The sequence below is a fragment of the Bos indicus genome, chromosome 5, assembly GCF_029378745.1.
Source record: "Bos indicus isolate NIAB-ARS_2022 breed Sahiwal x Tharparkar chromosome 5, NIAB-ARS_B.indTharparkar_mat_pri_1.0, whole genome shotgun sequence".
Lineage (NCBI taxonomy): Eukaryota > Metazoa > Chordata > Mammalia > Artiodactyla > Bovidae > Bos > Bos indicus.
Genome location: NC_091764.1, coordinates 112,872,831 through 112,884,261, shown reverse-complemented (window position 1 = coordinate 112,884,261; position 11,431 = coordinate 112,872,831). Strand labels below are relative to the sequence as shown.

Genomic DNA, 11,431 nt, shown 5'->3' with positions numbered 1-11,431 from the left:
CCATCTTCAGTCCATGTGTTTGTCCGCTGAGTTCTAGACTTTTATATCTGTAGAGATAACTTACATCATAATAGAAAAACAGAACACTTTATTCCCTTAACCTAAACCTATTTCTCTCCGAGTTCCCCATTTCACTATCCAGCACCATCAGCCACTTAAGAACTGCTTCTTTATTTCCTCTTGCTCCGTTCCTTACTTTCAATCCATCAGAAAATCCCCTTAATTCTCCAAAACCTATCTCAAACATTTCCCCTTCTATCTCCACTGCCACCCCTTAAACAGACCACCATCATCCTGCTCTGGGTTTCACTGAAGTCTCCTAGCTGGTCTCTCTCCACCTCTTCTGTAAATTGGATTAATTCCTCTGCACAAGTGCAGGCTGGGAGCTCTTTTCCATATCATATCCCTCCTGTCTGGACTTTCTCCGATTCTTGTACAAGCTTTTGAGGAGAAGCCTGAGTGACTCAAAGTTGAAGTTAGAGAGGTAGGCAGGGCCGGAGTAAATCATTGAGTCAACTGATTTACTGCGTGCCCACTGTGCTCGGGCACAACACCGAACGGCACAGTTCTGCCCTCTTAGGGCTTCCGCTCCAATATAATCCAAAGGAAAGGAGACCAGCGCTTTCCCGCCCCAACCAGGGGCAGGCACGGTGCTAACCGCTTTGACACCCGGCCGGCCTCCACCCCCTCCCACCGCCCCGTGACTCTGGGCTGGCCTCAGTTTGCCTCATCTGCAAAATGGGACGATAACTATTAGGCCCAGATCTTGGCGCGCCCCCTGGGGTTACGGGGCGGGAATACCAGCCTGGGGCGGAGTTGCTCGCATTACCCGCCCCGCCCCATGGGTCACGTGGCCTGCGAGCGCGCGCGGGTTCCCGGCGCCAACCGCCGGCTGCCCCGCCCCGCCCCGCGGCCCGCCCCCGGCCCGCGCCCCGCCCCGGCCCGCTCCTCGGGAAGGGTGCAGCTTCTGCTGGTGCGAGCCCGGCCAGACTGCTGAACAGCCGGGGGCCAGTCAGGGCGGGTCAGTGACCGCCGTTTAGGGTAGGGGCGCTGGAGTCGTCGCGGGGCAGCGAGATAGGAGAACTACTGAACCGGGGGCTGCCAGAGCTGGGATGCCCGCCTGCCCGTGATGGGGAGGATGGGGCGGCACGACCCCCCACAGGCACACCACCACCATTTGTCTTGGGCTGAGGAGGGGGTCGCGGTCGGCCAGAGCCACGAGCACAGTGCCTGGCACTCAGCGAGCCCTCAAAGTGTCCCGGCCTTGACTGCAGGCCCCCGAGCGGAGAGAAAATAGGAGAGGGAGTGCCAGCTGGACTGACAAGAAGCTAACTGCCATTGTTAGGTATCCAGGCTGGCCAGGCGGGGTCGCCACCCCATCCTTCCCCTGAGGCGCACGGAGCAGTCGTGTCCTAGGAGGTCGTGAGAGGCAGCGCTGGGGTGCGAACCCCGGGCTGTTTTTGTCTCTTGCCCGCTGCGCTGGGCTGAGGAAAACGCGTACTCGAACCAGGCTTTGAAATTTGAGAAGGGTTGGATGGTTGCAGATAACCGAGCGAGCTCTGCCCTGGTTCTCTGTGAGACCTTGGGAAGACGTTTGATCTCTGTAAGCCACACTTTGCTCTGACGTGAAAACGGCTGGACTTAGGAAGACATAACTAGTATGTGAGTAGTGCTTTGCAAAAGATAGAGCACTTTCAGATACGTTGTCAGAGATAATTCCTCACAACGCACTGAGGAAGCGTTTTATTAGCCTCCCTATATAGATGGAGAAATTGTGTCCTAGAGACGTTTATAAGATCAGGGAGCAGGGGCAGAGCCTTAATGTTGAATAAATCAAAGGTATGTAGGAATACTGCCTGGCTGAGCATAGAGCTCTGAAAAGCTCAAAGATGCTGTGACCTCATCTGACCTCATCTGAGTGCCTAGCTATTAGTTTAAAGCAGCTTTTTTGCGGAATCTGCTTGCCCCTTCCCAAGTCCCAACGACTGTGTCCCAGCAAACAAGATCACCAGGCCCCAGCAGTTTTGACTCTTACTATTTTTTAAACATTTCTTGATTTGGGCTGGATCAACTACAAGGAGTCCTATAGGCAGATTCAAAAGTGGGAGGTAGGTAGAGAGGGGGTTGATTGAATTCTGAAAATTCCAGCTGACTATTTTGGGTTTTCTAAGTGAGCGTTCTTTTGAGGGCGTTGGTGATAGATAATTTTTGTCCTTCCTATTGACAGGTTCACCTCCTAGCAGATTACTGGAAGGCAAATGCAAAATGTAAGTAGGAATTTTGAAGTATCAGTTAAAGAACTGAAATCGTTTCTTTGTAGAATAATGGCAGTTAATTTGGTGGCACCACTTCCAGGTGTACAGTTAATTGATGGGTGCTTATCAAATGCCCATTTTTGAGGGGTGTATTTACTAATACATGTAGCAAGGTCTAAGCAGCTGGCAGTTTATTATCACAGACACTGACAGGGACCCTAAGAGACGCTGTGTTTTTTTCAGTCCCCATCGGCCTGTGAAAGGGAGAGAGGCCAAGCGTTTTCTACCGTGATGTGTGTCAGGTGTTTCCAGGCTGCCTGTTCTCATTGATCCTGTAACTTTGTTTTTCCCCACAACAAACTTAAAAGGCCGGAGGGGTTTTTATCCTTTTTAGAAATGAGAGTGAAGCGTAGAAAAGTTAAGTAAATCAGCCTTGTTGGTGCTGAAAAACTTTTCACTAAACAACACTTTTCCCATTGTTGATCAATCCAGGTTCAGAGTCTGTGAATATTTAATAAACAGCTCCTTAGGCCCGGTGCCTTTGAGTATTTTATTTAATCCTCATGACAACCCACCATGGTTTTTGCTCATTTCAGCTGATCACCTTGAAATCAACTAGGAAACCTTAAAAAAAAAAAAAAGCCCAATCCCTCCTGCAGGGAAGGGGATAAACATTTATAAATCCATGGTGATGTTCTAGCCCCTCTTTCTAAATGTGATGTGGTGCTGTGGGGACACATGAAGTAAGTAATTCCTTTAACGCAATCCTGACATTTCAAAAAGGGAGATGCAAAACAGGTGTGGGCCTTATCTAACAAATTAAATAGCAGGAGCATATTCTTCCACTGACCACAATTAAATCTGAAAATGTCACTGGTTTCCTATGATAAGTGCACTCAATAGTGATTAGTGAGACTAACCACTATTGTGACACTTGGACCAATTCAGTTCAGTTGCTCAGTCACGTCTGACTCTTTGTGACCCCATGGACTACAGCAGACCAGGCTTCCCTGTCCATCATCAACTCCCAGAGCCTACTCAAACTCATGTCCATCGAGTCGGTGATGCCATCCCACCATCTCATCCTCTGTCATCCCCTTCTCCTTCTGCCTTCAATCTTTCTAAGCATCAGGGTCTTTTTCAGTGAGTCAGTTCTTCGCATCAGGTGGCCAAAGTATTGGAGCTTCTGCTTCAACATCAGTCCTTCCAATGAATATTCAGGACTGATTCCCATTAGGATAGACTGTTTGGATCTCCTTGCAGTCCAGGGGACTCGCAAGAGTCTTCTCCAACACCACAGTTCAAAAATATCAATTCTTCAGCATTCAGGTTTCTTTATGGTCCAACTCTCACATCCATATGTGACTACTGGAAAAACCATAGCTTTGATTAGATGGACCTCTGTCGGCAAAGTAATGTCTCTGCTTTTTAATATGCTGTCTCGGTTGGTCATAACTTTCCTTCCAAGGAGCAAGTGTCTTTTAATTTTATGGCTGCAATCACCATCTGCAGTGATTTTGGAACCCAAGAAAATGAAGTCTCTTACTGTTTCCATTGTTTCCCTTCTATTTGCCATGAAGTGATGGGACCAGATGCCTTGATCTCAGTGTTTTAAATGTTGAGTTTTAAGCCAACTTTTTCACTCTCCTCTTTCACTTTCATCAAGAGGCTCTTTATAAGGGTGGTGTCATCTGCATATCTGAGATTATTGATATTTCTCCCTGCAATCTTGATTCCAGCTTGTGCTTCATCCAGCCATGCGTTTTGCATGATGTAGTCGGCATATGAGTTAAATAAGCAGGGTGACAATATACAGCCTTGTTGTACTCCTTTCCCGATTTGGAACCATGCGGTTCTAACGGTTGCTTCTTGACCTGCAGTCAGATTTCTCAGGAGGCAGGTAAGATGTTCTCAGGTGCTGCAGTTCACGGGGTCACAAGAGTCGGACGTGACGTAGGGACTGAACAACAGCACCAGCAACAACACCTTCAAGGTCCACCCGCAAATGGCAGGATTTTTTTTTTTTTAGTGACTAGATCATATTCAGTTGTATCTTCTGTGCTCAGTCCTGTCTGACTCTGTGACCTCATGGACTGTAGCCCGCCAGGCTCCTCTGTCTATGGGATTTTTCAGGCTTGAATACTGGAGTGGGTTGCCATTCCCTACTCCAGGGGATCTTCCCGATCCAGGGATCCAACCTGAGTCTCTCTTGTCTCCTGCATTGGCAAGCACGTTCTCGCCACTGCACCACCTGGGAAGCCCCTATTCAATTGTATACATTTAACATATTGTCTGTATTCATTTATCCGTCAGTGAATGGACACCCAGGTGGTTAATATATCTTCACTATTGTAAATATTGCTGCAGTGAACACAAGGGTGCAGATATCCTTTTGATTTAGGGTTCATTCCTTCAGATAGATACCCAGAAGTAGAATGACTGGTTCATATAGTTCTATTTTTAATTATTTTCGGAAACTCCATACTGTGTGCGTAGTGCCTGTACCAGATTTACATGTCCATAATAGTGGATAAGGATTCCCTTTTCTCCACATCCTCACAGACACTTGTTATTTCTTGTCTTTTTTGATAATAGTCACTCTAAAAAGTGTGAGGTGGTCTCTCACTATGGTTTTTATCTGTGTCTCCCTGATGATTAGTGGTGTTGAACACCTTTTCATGGGCCTGTCGGCCATCTGGTGGTCTTGGAAAAATGTCTTTTCAGATCCTCTGCCTATTTTTTAATTGGATTGTTGGCTGTTTGTTTTGCTGTTGAGTTATATGAATTCTTTATATATTTTGGATATTAAATCTTATCAAAGATATGATTTGCAAATATTTTTTCCCATTTGGTAGGTTGCCTTTTCATTTTGCAGATTGTTTCCTTTGCTGAGTAGAAGCTTTTTAGTTTGATGGATGTTTACTTTTGCTGTGTTTGTTTGGTTTTTTGAATAGCAGTTTTTGTTGTATTTATGATTTACAGATATTTACACATATTCTCTTCATATGGTTTGTTCTCTCATCGTTTTTGCAAGGCAAGTTTTAAATCTTGATAAAGTCCAGTTTATCATTTTTAAAGAGGTATATCTAGGAATTCTTTGCCTAACCCAAAGTTACAAAGATTTTCTCTATGTTTTCTTCCATGAGTCTTTTTCTAAAAAAGATTAATTTATTTATTTTTGGCTGCTGGGTCTTTGTTGCTGCATTTGGTTACTCTTCAGTTGCCCAGAGTGGGTGCTACTCTAGTCGGGGTGCACGAGCTTCTCATTTTGGTGACTTCTGTTGTGGAGCACAGCCTCTAGGGCACGTGGCTCAGTAGTTGTAGTGCATGGGCTTAGTTGCCCCTTGGCATGTAGGATCTTCCCAGGCCAGGGATTGAGCCTGGGTCCCCTATAGACAGGTGGATTCTTTTCCACTGAGCCACCAAGGAAGTCCATGTTCTTGAATCTTCCTGCATCTCAGTTTTCTCATGTGAAAACTGGAGTACTAACAGAACTTACCTTGCTGGGATTTTGTGAGTGTTGGGTGAGGCAATGTATGTGAAAGCTTAGCGGTACCTGGCAGGTGCAAGTTCCCAAGAACTTTTGGCTGCAAATGTTCCCACTGACCAGAATAACCCAGCCAGTGGGAACCAGGGCTTAAACGGGTCAACAGGGTTGAAACAAATAATAAACAGGAAAAGTATTGGTTAGAGACAGGGTTCTGGAGCACATCGACACAGGGCAGTGTGCCGGAAAGTGGTGGTCAGGACCTCTTTGAGGAGGTGATGCCGTCCCTGAGAGCTGCGTGGTCAGCAGGTGCTCGTCACATGCTGGTGGGGGTGGAGGCAGGGCTGGCAGAGTGCACACGGCTGGAAGGCAGGCTAGCAAGGAATGTGGTGCTGCACAGTGGGGACAGCATGTGACCAAGAGCCCAAACGTGCTGTGACAGCAAGTGCTCTGTCCATCGAAGGAGGGAGTCTGTGCACCAGTTATCAGGGCAGCTTCCTGGAGGAGGAGGCCTTGAGCCACCATCAAGCACTTACAGTGTGTCCCTGGCCCTGTGCTGAGCCCCATGGCTGGTGTGGTCCCCCGCAGAGGAGACTTGCAGAAGAGCTGGGGAGTCCCCTGGGAAAGGCCAGCTGCCCCTGGACAGAGTCCAGCGGGGGTCCCTCGTCACTTTCGCCAGCCAGCTTGGTCCCTGCGAATCTCTGCCTGCAGGCTCAGAAACCTGCCTCAGCACCAGGAAGCTCTTCTGGTTCTCACGCCCCGGGTGCCACAGGCAAGGCCGTGGGCCTGATGGACACATGCTAGTCAATGTATTTGCCTGGAGAAGTGGAGGACTTTCAGCCGCATGGCCAGGGGCCAGGGGTGGGGGTTGACAGGCAGTCCCAGACTGTGGCCCCACATCTGGGACCACACCCCGGGAGGTGGTTGGCATGGAGAGTCTGGATATCCCTGGGCTGACCCTTTGCCAGGGCTGGGACGTGTGTCTGCAATGGCCTGTCTTCTCTCAAAGCCATTGCTGATGGGCCCTTCTGATGGGGTAGCAGCGACGTTGGGGACGTCAGTGTAGGCGTGGCAACTGTGCTGTTTCTTTGTGATGATTTTGTATCTTTGAGCTGATCCATTAGAGGACAATCAATTTCACGTTTCCTTTTTTAACCTGAGTGGGAGAAGCTTAATATTTTCCCCATAGACTGACATTAGGGACCTCGCAAGAATCCCACTTTATTCACTTGTAAAATGAGGATTATGGTCCTCACTTCTGGGAGAGCTGGAACTGTGCTGTCTACAGTAGCATTTCCCTTTCAATTCACTAAAATTAAAGAACAATTCAGTCCCCCAGTTGTAGGAACTGCCTTTCCAGTGCTCAGTTGCCATGTGTGGCTAGTGGCTCAGTGTAGGACAGACTTATATTTTAGGGTTAGGGCCAAGGTCTGCACCATCACAGAACATCCTTACCAGAGAGTTCAGTGAAACGCTGTGTGTCACACACGCTGCACAGTGTGACGTTTGGTGTTTGCTGGCGTCAATGGCCTGGCAGTGGGGGAGGCTAGGGAAGATGCGGCCTCTGGCCAGGAGTCTTCTCTGGGGTGAGGTGAGATGCGGTGAGTCCAGTTCGATGAGTACCCTCACTCCCACACCGGAAACCAAGCATTCCCACCACCCCAGGGAGTTTACCAATAGGTGCCTTCACGGTCAGGCCGTACTCTACCCCCGTCTGGCCCTCGGCAACCACTGTTCTGATTTTTGCTACTAATGGACTAGCTTTGCCTTTTCTAGAATCTCACATAAATGTAATACAGTATATGCTTTTAAATTTGGCTTTTTTCACGCAGCATTGCGTTCTTTCGAGGCTCATCCTCCTTGTTGCATGAGTGAGGTTGCTTCTTTGCTGGGCAGTGTCCTGGTGGCTGAGCGTCCATCCACCTGGCGCTAGACATTAGGTTGCTTTCAGTTCGGGGCTGTTAGGAATAAAGCTGCTGGGAACGTGCATGCGCAGTTCTCCGCATGGACAAATGTTTGGGGTAAATACTTGGGAATTTCATAGAATTCCTGGGTCTTAGAATACTGGTGTGATTGAATTTATAAAAAACTCTCAAACTGTCTTCCAGAGTTTGGCATTTTAAACATTGAATGGCACGCTGGGAGAATTTTAGTAGTTCGGTGTTCTTACCAACACTTGGTATTGACAGCCTTTTCAATTTGAGCCATTTTAGTGGGTGTATATCTTGTGGTTTTGGTATCTTGTGGTTTTAGTTTGCATTTCTCTGAAGACTAATGATGTTAATAAGCACTTTTCATTTGCTTATTGTCATTCACATATCTTATCATGTGAAGTGTGTGCTTAAATCTTACTGCCTATTTTTTAATTGGGTTATCTGTCTTCTTACTATTAAGTTGTAGGGGTTCTTTATTCTAGATGCTGGTCTTTTTTTTAGTGTATCAAGTATTTGTATTGTGAATATTTTCCCAGGTTGTGGGCTGTTCACATTTTCTTAACGGTGTTTTATGAGTATTAAACTGTGTTCTACTCAAGTTAATAAAAAAAATTTTTTTATGAGTCATGATTTTTGCATCCTAAGAAATCTTTGCCTCTCCAGATTTGCAGAGATTTTTTTTTTTTTACTATGTTTCCTTCCAGAAAATTCAGTAGTTGTAGCTTTAACTTTTCAGTTCAGTTCAGTTCAGTCGCTGAGTCGTGTCCAACTCTTTGCAACCCAGTGAACCGCAGCACGCCAGGCCTCACTGTCCATCACCAACTCCTGGAGTCTACCCAAACACATGTCCATTGAGTCAGTGATGCCATCCCACCATCTCATCCTCTGTCATCCCCTTCTCCTCCCACCTTCAATCTTTCCCAGCATCAGGGTCTTTTCAAAGGACTCAGCTTTTCGCATCAGGTGGCCAAAGTATTGGAGTTTCAGCTTCAACATCAGTCCTTCCAATGAACACTCAGGACTTATCTCCTTTAGGATGGACTGGTTTGATCTCCTTGTAGTCCAAGGGACTCTCAAGAGTCTTCTCCAACACCACAGTTCAAAAGCATCAATTCTTTGGCGCTCAGCTTTCTTTATAGTCCAACTCTCACATCCATACATGACCACTGGAAAAACCATGTCCTTGACTAGATGGACCTTTGTTGGCAAAGTAATGTCTCTGCTTTTTAATATACTGTCTAGGTTGGTTATAACTTTCCTTTCAAGGAGCAAGTGTCTTTTAATTTCATGGCTGCAATCACCATCTGCAGTGATTTTGGAGCCCAAAAATAAAAAGTCAGCCACTGTTTCCACTGTTTCCCCATCTATCTGCCATGAAGTGATGGGACCAGATGCTGTGATCTTAGTTTTCTGAATGCTGAGTTTTAAGCCAACTTTTTCACTCTCCTCTTTCACTTTCATCAAGAGGCTCTTTAGTTCTTCTTCACTTTCTGCCATACGGGTGGTGTCATCTGCATATCTGAGGTTATTGATATTTCTCCCGGCAATCTTGATTCCAGCTTGTGGTTCTTCCAGCCCAGCGTTTCTCATGATGTACTCTGCATAGAAGTTAAATAAGCAGAGTGACAATATACAGCCTTGACATACTCCTTTTCCTGTTTGGAACCAGTCTGTTGTTCCATGTCCAGTTCTAACTGTTGCTTCCTGACCTGCATGCAGGCTTCTCAAGAGGCAGGTCAGGTGGTCTGGTATTCCCATCTCTTTAAGAATTTTCCACAGTTCATTGTGATCCACACAGTCAAAGGCTTTAGTTTGTATATGGTTTGATGTGTAAATCAGTTTTTTTTTGGTGTTTTACTTATAACTGCTTGTTTCACTATCATTTACTTAAAAGATTATTCTTTCACTGTCAAATTACCTTGGTGCCTTTGGTGTGCATAAGTTGTCCGTGAATATGTGGGTCTCATTTTCTTTCATTATTTAATTTCACTGCCCCGGGTCTTAGTTGCAGCTATAGAAACTCTTAGTTGCAGTGTGTGGGATCTAGTTCTCTGACTAGGGATTGAACTTCAGCCCCATGCATTGGGAGCACAGAGTCTTAGCCACTGGCTCAACAGGGGAGTCCCTGACTCCTTTGCATTTCTATATGCATTTTAAGATCAGCATGTCAATTTCTTCTAAAAAAAAAAGTACATTTTCTTGATAGGGATTGCATTGAATCTGTAGATTAGTTGGAGAGTAGTATAGGCGTACCTCAGATATATTGACAGTTTGTTTTCAGACCACCGCAGGAAAGCAAGTATTGCCATAAAGTGAGTTACATGAATTTGTTTATTTCCTAGTGCTTAACTCTTAAAATTAAGAGTTATGTTTACACTGTCCTATAGTTTATTACATGTGCAATAGCATTATGGCTAAAAAACAATGTACATATCTTTTAATTTTAAAATTGTGAGACTTCTCTCATGGTCCCATGGTTAAGAATTTGACTGTTAATGCAGGAGACACGGGTTCGATCCCTGATCTGGGAAGATCCCACATTGCCTTGGAGCAGCAAAGCCCACGCACTGCGTCTACTCAAGCCTGCTCACCTACAGCCTGTGCTTTGCAATGAAGCGTAGCCCCCGCTCACGACAAGAGAAAGCCCATACACAGCAGAAAAAAGACCCAGCGCAGCCAAAAATAAATAAGTAAATCATTTAAAAATACTATTGTTAGATTATACTATTGTATACAATTATACTATTGCTAAAAATGCTAACCATCTAAGCCTTCAGTGAGTTGTAACCATTTTGCTGGTGGAGATGTTGATCAGGGTGGTTGGGGTGACTGGTTATTTCTTAAAATTGACAACAGTGAAGTTTGAATCATCAAGTGACTCTTCCTTTCCCAGATGCTTTCTCTGTAGCATGCACAGCTGTTTGGTAGCATTTTACCCCCAGTAGAATTTCCTTCAAAGTTGGGGTCAGTCCTCTCAAGCCCTGCCACTGTTATCACCTAGGTTTCTGTAATCTTCTACCCCACTGTTGCCCAACAGTCTTCACAGCATCCTCACTAAGAGTAGGCTCCATCTCAAGAAACGACTTTCTTTGCTTATGTATGAGAAGCAACTCCTCACCCAAATTTTATCATGAGGTGGCAGCAATTCAGTCACTTCTTCAGGTGCCACTTCTCATTCTCTTGCTGTTTCCACCACCTCTGCAGTTACTTCCTCTCACTGAAGTCTTTTTTTTTAATTAAAAAAATAATTTATTTATTTTTGGCTGTTCTAGGTCTTTGTTGCTGCATGGGCTTCTCTCTACTTGCGGTGAGCAGGTGCTACTCTCCACTTGTGGTGCTCGGGCCTCTCATTGCTGTGGCTTCTCTTGTGGAGCACAGGCTCTAGGGAGCTCGGGCTTCAGTAGCTGTGGCTCCTGGGTTCTAGAGCACAGGTTTAATAGCTGTATCACACAGGCTTAATTGCTCCATGGCTTGTGGGATCTTCCCGGATCAGGGATTGCACCGATGTCCCCTGCATTGGCAGGCGAATTCTTTACCACTGAGTCACCAGGGAAGCCCTCCACTGAAGTCTTGAATGCCTCAGAGTCATCCACAAGGGTTGGAATCATCTTCCAAACTCCTGTTAATACCTCTTGCCTTGAATCTGTTGGCAGCTAGAGTGGTGAATCCTTTCCAGAAGGCTTTCGGCTGATTTTGCCTGGATCCATCAGAGAAATATCACTATCTGTGGAAGCTATAACCTTATGAAATGTGTT

General features: G+C 45.9%; 1 long non-coding RNA gene across 13 annotated transcripts in view; it reads left to right on the top strand.

Annotated features, from left to right (window-relative positions):
• Positions 1–11,431, top strand: part of LOC139183258 (uncharacterized) — a 41,197-nt gene that overhangs the window by 810 nt on the left and 28,956 nt on the right. For 4 of the 13 annotated variants that reach the window (XR_011566869.1, XR_011566864.1, XR_011566877.1 and 1 more), the window contains exons 1-2: positions 927–1,041; positions 2,228–2,267. This is a non-coding gene — a long non-coding RNA (uncharacterized lncRNA). The other 9 variants (XR_011566870.1, XR_011566874.1, XR_011566873.1 and 6 more) reach the window with 9 other exon arrangements.